The sequence below is a fragment of the Somniosus microcephalus genome, chromosome 8, assembly GCF_052327205.1.
Source record: "Somniosus microcephalus isolate GS21.2 chromosome 8, FLI_Smic_1.0, whole genome shotgun sequence".
In the NCBI taxonomy this organism is placed as follows: domain Eukaryota; kingdom Metazoa; phylum Chordata; class Chondrichthyes; order Squaliformes; family Somniosidae; genus Somniosus; species Somniosus microcephalus.
This window is the reverse complement of record NC_140994.1, coordinates 60,805,281-60,814,575: the sequence shown is the minus strand read 5'-3', so window position 1 is coordinate 60,814,575 and position 9,295 is coordinate 60,805,281.

The window sequence follows — 9,295 nt, the reverse complement described above, 5'->3', positions numbered from 1 at the left end:
ACATAGTAATTTGACTGTGATCTGACAGTGTTGTTTGTGGTTTGACTGTGAATGCTCTGAAAGAGGATGGGTCTAAGTCTGTAATCATATAGTCTACTGTGCTGCAGCCAAGAGGTGAGCAATAGGTCGATCTTCCTAGGAGGTCTCCTATGAACCTACCATTGACAATGTACAGACCCAGGTTTCGACAGAGCTGTAGTAGCTGTTTTCCGTTGGTATTTGACTGCTTGTCGCAGTTATGCCTGTATGGAAGGGAAGGGATGCCAAAGTGGTTATTCCCGAAAACGTAATTGTTTCCCTGATTATTGGTGAAGTCTGGTTCTTCGCCCGTTCTTGAATTGAGGTCCCCACAGATCAACACGTTCCCCTGGGCCTGGTATTGGATAATTTCCCCCTCCATGTTGGAGAAGGTGTCCTCTTTAAAGTACGGGGAATCGATTGGAGGGATATAAAGTGCGCAAATGTAAACATCTTGGGTGTTTGAGATAATCTCCCTCTCAAGTTTGAGCCACATATGGTTTTCGCACTTTTTTATAAATTTGATGTAATTCTTAAGTTCTGTTTTAAACCAGATCAGTATGCCTCCGGAGTCTCTGCCTTGGGTTACACTTGGTAATTTATTGGAGGGGACCACCAGCTCAGTGTACCCTTGGGGACAGCCAGTGTGTCCTTTTCCTTTATACCAAGTTTCCTGTAAAATGATAATATCTTGGTCTTTAGTTTCATCTATGAACTCTGGGGTCCTACTTTTCACTTCTCGCAGTGAAGAGCGTAGACCTTGGATATTCCAGGTCGAAATATATAAGGATTTCATGTTAAGTTTTATCTTTTTCTATGATAGGTTAAAGAGTGGTACGTGTTTGTCGTGTCTAAGTGTGGGAAAAAAAAGATCACATCAGTTGTCTACAAAAGTTAATACAATTTGGTTACAGTTCTTTCTATTAATTAGTCCTTGATCCATAAGGCGGAAGTAGATGCTGCTGCACATCTGCTTATTGTCTCTTAATGGATTGTTTCTGTCTGAGGTATTGCGTACGTCCTGTGCATCTCTCCCTCTGTCTGGCTGGGAGCAGTCCTATTCCCCTGTGGGACAGGAGTGGTGCAGGTCTGATATTGTTGTTTTGCATGGGGATCCTCTCTGGTCTCGGTTGGTGTGTTGGTGGTCCTTGTAGTGTTCCTGATATGTACCCCGCTGATCTCTGGTGGTCGGGGGGGGGTCCTCTTGGAGTCTGGGTATGGACCCGGTTAAAAGCGACGTCCTTCAGGGCTTTAGCAAGGATCGATATTCTTTGCCTTTGGATGTGGACGTGGTCGTAAAGACATTCCTCATCGAGGGTGGGGTGTTGGGCCAGGTGTACGTTGTGGTTTGATTCGCAGTCTCTTGCTATGCTGGCATTTATCTCATGAATTGTGTTGTTGTTGAAGTCTGTTCTCGGCAATATTGTGGAAACAGTGATTCTAGTGTTTGGAAATGTACTGCTTGCTTTCCTAATCATTGCTCTGAGCGATGTTGCTACTTCTTTCTGTTGGGTCTTTAGGTCATTTGTGCCCGTGTGTATTATTATGTGTTGAGGGGAGCCTAATCTGGCTTTGGTCAGCCATCCCATGGCTCTGTTTGTTGTTGGGCACCAGATCTTTTCTACTTTACTTCTAGGGAATAGCTTTTTCTCCCATAGAAATTTCCCATTTGAGTCTGAGTATTACGACGTCAGCCTTGTTTGTGTTTACTGTCTGGTGGCTTTCGCTTGGACTCATAGTGTGTGTGCTGGGCTGGGGTGTCTGGTGTGTGCGTACCTCTTGTGAGCGGCCCGCTTGTGGTTCCATGGTGGTGGGGGACGATTGCGAATCAGTATGCTGGTCGTCCTGTGTGGCACCCCTTGTATTGTGTGTCTGTTGCTTTTGTTCCGTGTGGGAGTGCAGCCGTTCCGTCCGGCTCTGTCTTGTCTTATCTCTAGCCTCTGGTTGCTGGTCTAATGGTGTTTTCTCTCCTTTATGGCTCTCTTCGTTTTCCTGCAGCTCTTTCACCTGATTCCTAAGTAGATTCACCTGGTTCTCAAGTAGCTTCAGCTCTCTCTTGTGTCTCTCCCTCTCCTGATTTTGATTGTCATTCATTTTGAGGAAGTCCTCTCTAAGTTTAACCATCTCTATCTCTAATTGATTAAATTTATCTTTTGGTTGTATCTGGCTGTGTGATCCCGGGGTATGTGTCTGGTCGGCCCTAGTAGGCTCACTCACTTCCTGGCTAGGCTGGTCGGCCCTGGAGGGCTCACTCACTTCCTGGCTATGCTGCTCTTCTCTTGGTGAGCTGGGAATGGTAGGGGGACTATGTGTGGCTTCCTCCCTGGTAGTTATGCTGGGGTTTGTCAGTTGTATCGTGTGGCTGTGGTTCCCCGGGGTTAGTGTCTGGTTTGAACTGTGTGGCTCGTTCACCTCCTGACCAGGCAGATTTTCTCCTGGTAAGTTGTCAATGTTGGGGGGAGTGCGGGCCACTCTGGGGCTGTTCCTTCCCCCATTAGTTAATTTTTTCAGTGTCCTGAAGGTCGTTGCAAATTTGTCGAGGTTGCCTTGCACTAATATTGTCCCGGTATTGTACGCGTTGACCGTCGTAGTTGAACTGTCTCCTGGTGTGTTAATTTTCATTATGGACCCATTTGCGGTATTTTCTAGCTTAACATTGGTATAGTGTGATTTTATTGCTGTGATCCAAGCCACTGGCTGATCTGAGTAGAAAATGAGGTTACTTTTTGTCCCATTGTTGTAACAGTCAGCAAAAAGTGTTTCTGGTTTTTCTCTCATCTGCTCATGCTTGATCGCTTTTATAGCTTTTTTTGCGGTGTTGGGGGGAATCTGGAAGCGGGGCTGTTGTGGATCTTCTGATTCGCTCATTTTTGGTAAAGTATTGTTGATCTTATAATAAGCTTTTCTGGGGCCCCGGGTTTGGTGTTTCCCTCTCCCTGTTCGCGAACTTTCCCGGTCCCCCTCTCCGACCCCGTGGTCCCTGGGCCTCGGCTTCTGGGTTCACCCTTCTCAGGTCTGGGTCTGTGAGCCGCTGTTTCCCGGTGCCTTCGGGCTGTTCCCCTCCCCCTCAGAGGTCTCTGTGCCTCTGTCTCGGCCTGGCTCCTCGGGCCTTTCCCTGGCTTCAGTCTCCCTCCCTGGGCCCTGTACTCACAGTCTTGGTTTGCTTCTGGAAGCCTTCTGGTTGCTCCCCTTCTCCTCAGAGGTCTCTGGGCCTGGCTCCTCGGGCCTTTCCCGGGCTTTCTAGCCCAGCCGCCGCTCGGGTTGTGCCTCGTTCGCCGTTCGGGTGCTGGACTGCGGTCGTCGCTCGGGTGCTGGACTGCGGCCGTCGCTCGGGTGCTGGACTGCGGTCGTCGCTCGGGTGCTGGACTGCGGCCGCCGATCGGGCCGTGTCTCGTTCGCCGCTCGGGCTCCCCGAGTCACCTCGTTCCGGCTGCCGCTGCGTCTCTGTGCGGCCTCCCCGATTCGCCTCGTTTCCCGAAGCGGCCTCCCCGAGTCTCCTCGCTCCGGCTGCCGCTGCGTCTCCCCCCCCTCTCTCTCCCCCCCCTCTCTCTCTCTCCCCCCCCCTCTCTCTCCCCCCCTCTCTCTCCCCCCCCCCCCTCTCTCTCCCCCCCCCCTCTCTCTCCCCCCCCCCCTCTCTCTCAATACAATACAATACAATACAAATCGCTTTATTGGCATGATAAGGTACATCTTATGTTGCCAAAGCATCAAAATACATTTATGGTTGAACACATAAACGCGGTTCCATTCATACAGTGTATAAACAGGTATATCCCTGAGTTTATAAATATATTTTCGCCTTGTTTATATATACTCTTGTCTTAGTTTACTGGTTGTCCCTCTGTTCATGGCAAGCTGTAACATAGTGTGCCGCCAGTGTTACACAGCTTCTCTCCTCCCCCAGTAGGAATGGGAGTTTTTGGTTGTCAGTCAGATTTCTGAATTCAGGGCATATTTGTGAGAATTTTTGATAGAAATTCTCTCTGATGCCCTGATATTTTCCACAGGCTGTGAGGAAGTGCATCTCTGTCTCAACTACTCCCTGACTGCAGTGAGAGCATATCCTGTCTTCTCTTGGCAGCCTGGTCTGCCTGTGTCTGCCTTTTTCGATCGCTAGGCTATGTTCGCTAAGTCTGTACCTTGTCAAGGTTCTTCTCAGTTTGTTATCCTTTACCATGGTCAGGTAATCAGCTATGTTGTATTGTCTGTTTAGGGCCAAGTAGCAATTGAGTTTGCTTTGGGTTTTTGTTGTTTCTGCCCAATATGTCAGATATTTTTCCTTTTGCTTAGCGACGATTGTGTTGGGTCGAATTCTTTGTGTTACCCTGTCACTGTCCTGGGGCTGGTTATTGTTAGTAGTTACTTCACTGAGTCCCAGGACTAGTTGACTGAGGGTATTCTTCTTTATGGTCAGCTCTTGGCATTTCAGGGCGTCGTAGTGATAGCATTGGGGATTGCTCATTTGTAGGTGATTCCAAAATTTGGTGGCTCTTTTTTGGATAGTGATTATTAATGGGTATTGGCCTAGTTCCGCCCTGCATGCGTTGTTTACTGTTTTCCTTTGAGTCCGGAGGATACTTTTACAGAATTCCGCATGTAGGATCTCAATTGGGTGTTTGTCCCATTTTGCAAAATCTTGTTGTGTTAGTGGTCCCCAGACCTCACTGCCATAGAGTGCAATTGGTTCAATTACTGATTTGAAAATTTTGAGCCAAATGCTAATTGGGATTTCTATTTGGATTGATTTTTTGATGGCATAGAAAGCCCTTCTTGCTTTCTCTTTCAGTTCATTCACAGCCAGTTTGAAGTTTCCCGTAGAACTGATTTTTAAGCCCAAGTATGTGTAGTGAGTGGTTTGTTCAATTTTGGTTGTTCCTACTGTGAAATTTATTGTGGGTCCATGTTGTTTGGATCTTTGCTGGAACACAAGGACTTTGGTTTTTTGGGGATTTATTGTCAGGGCCCAAGTCTGGCAGTACGACTCCAGCAGGTCCAGGTTCTGCTGTAGACCCTCCTTGGTTGGTGACAGCAGAACCAGGTCGTCGGCATAGAGGAGGAATTTAACCTTGGATTCATATAGGGTGAGGCCGGGTGCTGTAGATTGTTCAAGTAGTTTTGCCAATCCATTAATGTAAATATTAAAGAGTGTCGGTGAGATTGGCGAGCCCTGCGTCACCCCCCGCCCCTGTGGGAAGTATTTTGTTTGTTTGTCTCCAATTTTAACTGCACATTTATTGTTTGTATACATTGATTTAATTACATCATATGTTTTACCTCCTACCCCGCTTTCGATAAGTTTCAGGAATAAACCGTCATGCCAGATGGAGTCGAAAGCCTTCTGGAAATCTACAAAGCATGCGTAGATTTTGCTTTTGTTATGGTGAACGTGTTTGTCAATTAGGGTCTGTAGGGTGAAGATATGATCGGATGTTCTATAGTTTGGCAGGAATCCAATTTGGCTTTTACTCAAGACATTGTGCTCTTCAAGGAAGTTTATAAGTCTTTTGTTTATGATGCTACAGAATACCTTCCCCAGGTTACTGTTTACACAGATGCCTCGATAGTTGTTTGGGTCGATTTTGTCCCCACTTTTGTATATGGGTGTTATGAGTCCTTTGTTCCAGATGTCAGGGAAATAACCGACACTCAGAACCAAGTTGAAGAGTTTTAGGATAGCCAGTTTCAGTTTGTCGTCTGCGTGTTTAATCATCTCGTTTAGTATGCCGTCTGTCCCGCAAGCTTTTCCTGGTCGCAGGTCCTTGAGTTTTTCAAGAAGTTCTTTTTCTGTTATTATGGCGTCTAGCGGGTTTTGGTTATCTTTTATGGCCATTTCAAGTTTTTTGCGTATTTGGTGTTGCTCTGGTCCTAGTGTGTTTTTCTGGTATAATTTTTCAAAGTGGTTTACCCATGTGTCCCCATTTTGAATGGACAAATCGTCGTGTTGTTTTTTGTGTAGTGTTTTCAAGTTGTCCCAGAAACAATTCGACTCAATGGATTCCTCCATGGAGCTGAGTGTATTCTTAATAAATTGCTCTTTTTTGGTCCTGAGTGTGTTTCTGTATTGTGTTAGCATCTGACAATAAGTAAGGCGTAATTCCTCGTTTTCTGGATGTCTGTGTTTTTGGTTTGATAGTTTTCTAAGTTTTTTCCTCATGTTATGGCAATCATGGTCAAACCATTTTTCATAGTTTTTTGTTTTGGGTTTGTTCTTGCGAGCTTTCAAGTTTGCATTTGTTGCCAAATTATCAAAAATATTGTTTAGTTTACTAACTGCCCGGTTTACGCCTTCTTTATTGTGAGTGTATATGTTATCCAGAAAGGTGTCTAAGAGAGCTTGAGTTGATGCATTGCTAATTGTTTTCTGGTATTTTTCCGTGTCGTTTTTGGCCCATCTGTACGATTTTTTGGTGTTGTACAGTTTACTGGGTTGTGTTTCTATGTTGTTTGTTTCTGTCTTTTTGAGGAACATAGTAATTTGACTGTGATCTGACAGTGTTGTTTGTGGTTTGACTGTGAATGCTCTGAAAGAGGATGGGTCCAAGTCTGTAATCATATAGTCTACTGTGCTGCAGCCAAGAGGTGAGCAGTAGGTCGATCTTCCTAGGAGGTCTCCTATGAACCTACCATTGACAATGTACAGACCCAGGTTTCGACAGAGCTGTAGTAGCTGTTTACCGTTGGTATTTGACTGCTTGTCGCAGTTATGCCTGTATGGAAGGGAAGGGATGTCAAAGTGGTTATTCCCGAATACGTAATTGTTTCCCTGATTATTGGTGAAGTCTGGTTCTTCGCCCGTTCTTGAATTGAGGTCCCCACAGATCAACACGTTCCCCTGGGCCTGGTATTGGATAATTTCCCCCTCCATGTTGGAGAAGGTGTCCTCTTTGTAGTACGGGGAATCGATTGGAGGGATATAAAGTGCGCAAATGTAAACATCTTGGGTGTTTGAGATAATCTCCCTCTCAAGTTTGAGCCACATATGGTTTTCGCCCTTTTTTATAAATTTGATGTAATTCTTAAGTTCTGTTTTAAACCAGTATGCCTCCGGAGTCTCTGCCTTGGGTTACACTTGGTAATTTATTGGAGGGGACCACCAGCTCAGTGTACCCTTGGGGACAGCCGGTGTGTCCTTTTCCTTTATACCAAGTTTCCTGTAAAATGATAATATCTAGATCTTTAGTTTCCTCTATGAACTCTGGGGTCCTACTCTTCACTTCTCGCAGTGAAGAGCGTAGACCTTGGATATTCCAGGTCGAAATATATAAGGATTTCATGTTAAGTTTTATCTTTTTCTATGATAGGTTAAAGAGTGGTACGTGTTTGTCGTGTCTAAGTGTGGGGAAAAAAAAGATCACCCCAGTTGTCTACAAAAGTTAATACAATTTGGTTACAGTTCTTTCTATTAATTAGTCCTTGATCCATAAGGCGGAAGTAGATGCTGCTGCACATCTGCTTATTGTCTCTTAATGGATTGTTTCTGTCTGAGGTATTGCGTACGTCCTGTGCATCTCTCCCTCTGTCTGGCTGGTAGCGGTCCTATTCCCCTGTGGGACAGGAGTGGTGCAGGTCTGATAATGTTGTTTTGCATGGGGATCCTCTCCGGTCTTGGTTGGTGTGGTGGTGGTCTTTGTAGTGTTCCTGATATGTACCCCGCTGATCTCTGGTGGTCGGGGGGGGGTCCTCTTGGAGTCTGGGTATGGACCCGGTTAAAAGCGACGTCCTTCAGGGCTTTAGCAAAGATCGATATTTTTTGCCTTTGGATGTGGACGTGGTCGTAAAGACATTCTTCATCGAGGGTGGGGTGTTGGGCCAGGTGTACGTTGTGGTTTGATTCGCATTCTGTTGCTATGCTGGCATTTATCTCATGAATTGTGTTGTTGTTGAAGTCTGTTCTCGGCAATATTGTGGAAACAGTGATTCTAGTGTTTGGAAATGTACTGCTTGCCTTCCTAATCATTGCTCTGAGCGATGTTGCTACCTCTTTCTGTTTGGCCTTTAGGTCATTTGTGCCCGTGTGTATTATTATGTGTTGGGGGGAGCCTAATCTGGCTTTGGTCAGCCATCCCATGGCTCTGTCTGTTGTTGGGCACCAAATCTTTTCTACTTTACTTCTAGGGAAGAGCTTTTTCTCCCATAGAAATTTCCCATTTGAGTCTGAGTATTACGACGTCAGCCTTGTTTGTGTTTACTGTCTGGTGGCTTTCGCCTGGACTCATAGTGTGTGTGCTGGGCTGGGGTGTCTGGTGTGTGCGTACCTCTTGTGAGCGGCTCGCTTGTGGTTCCATGGTGGTGGGGGAAGATTGCGAGTCAGCATGCTGGTCGGTCTGTGTGGCACCCCTTGTATTGTGTGTCTGTTGCTTTTGTTCCGTGTGGGAGTGCAGCCGTTCCGTCCGGCTCTGTCTTGTCTTATCTCTAGTCTCTGGTTGCTGGTCTAATGGTGTTTTCTCTCCTCTATGGCTCTCTTCTTTTTCCTGCAGCTCTTTCACCTGATTCTTAAGTAGATTCACCTGGTTATCAAGTCTATTCAGCTCTCTCTTGTGTCTCTCCCTCTCCTGCTTTTGTTTGTCATTCAATTTGAGGACCTCCTCTCTAAGTTTAACCATCTCTATCTCTAATTGATAAAATTTATCTTTTGGTTGTATCTGGCTGTGTGATCCCGGGGTATGTGTCTGGTCGGCCCTGGAAGGCTCACTCACTTCCTGGCTAAGCTGGTCGGCCCTGGAAGGCTCACTCACTTCCTGGCTATGCTGCTCTTCTCTTGGTGGGCTGGGAATGGTAGGGGAACTATGTGTGGCTTCCTCCGTGGTAGTTATGCTGGGGTTTGTCAGTTGTATCGTGTGGCTGTGGTTCCCCGGGGTTAGTGTCTGGTTTGAACTGTGTGGCTCGTTCATCCCTTGACCATGCAGATTTTCTCCTGGTAAGTTGTCAATGTTGGGGGGAGTGCGGGCCACTCTGGGGCTGTTCATTCCCCTCGTAGTTGATCTTTTCAGTGTCCTGAAGGCCGTTGCAAATTTGTCGAGGTTGCCTTGCACTAATATTGTTCCGGTATTGTACGCGTTGACAGTCGTGATTGAACTGTCTCCTGGTGTGTTAATTTTCATTATGGACCCATTTGCGGTATTTTTTAGCTTAACACTGGTATAGTGTGATTTTATTGCTCTGATCCAAGCCGCTGGCTGATCTGAGTAGAATATGAGGTTACTTTTTGTCCCATTGTTGTAACAGTCAGTAAAGAGAGTTTCTGGTTTTTCTCTCATCTGAGCATGCTTGATCGTTT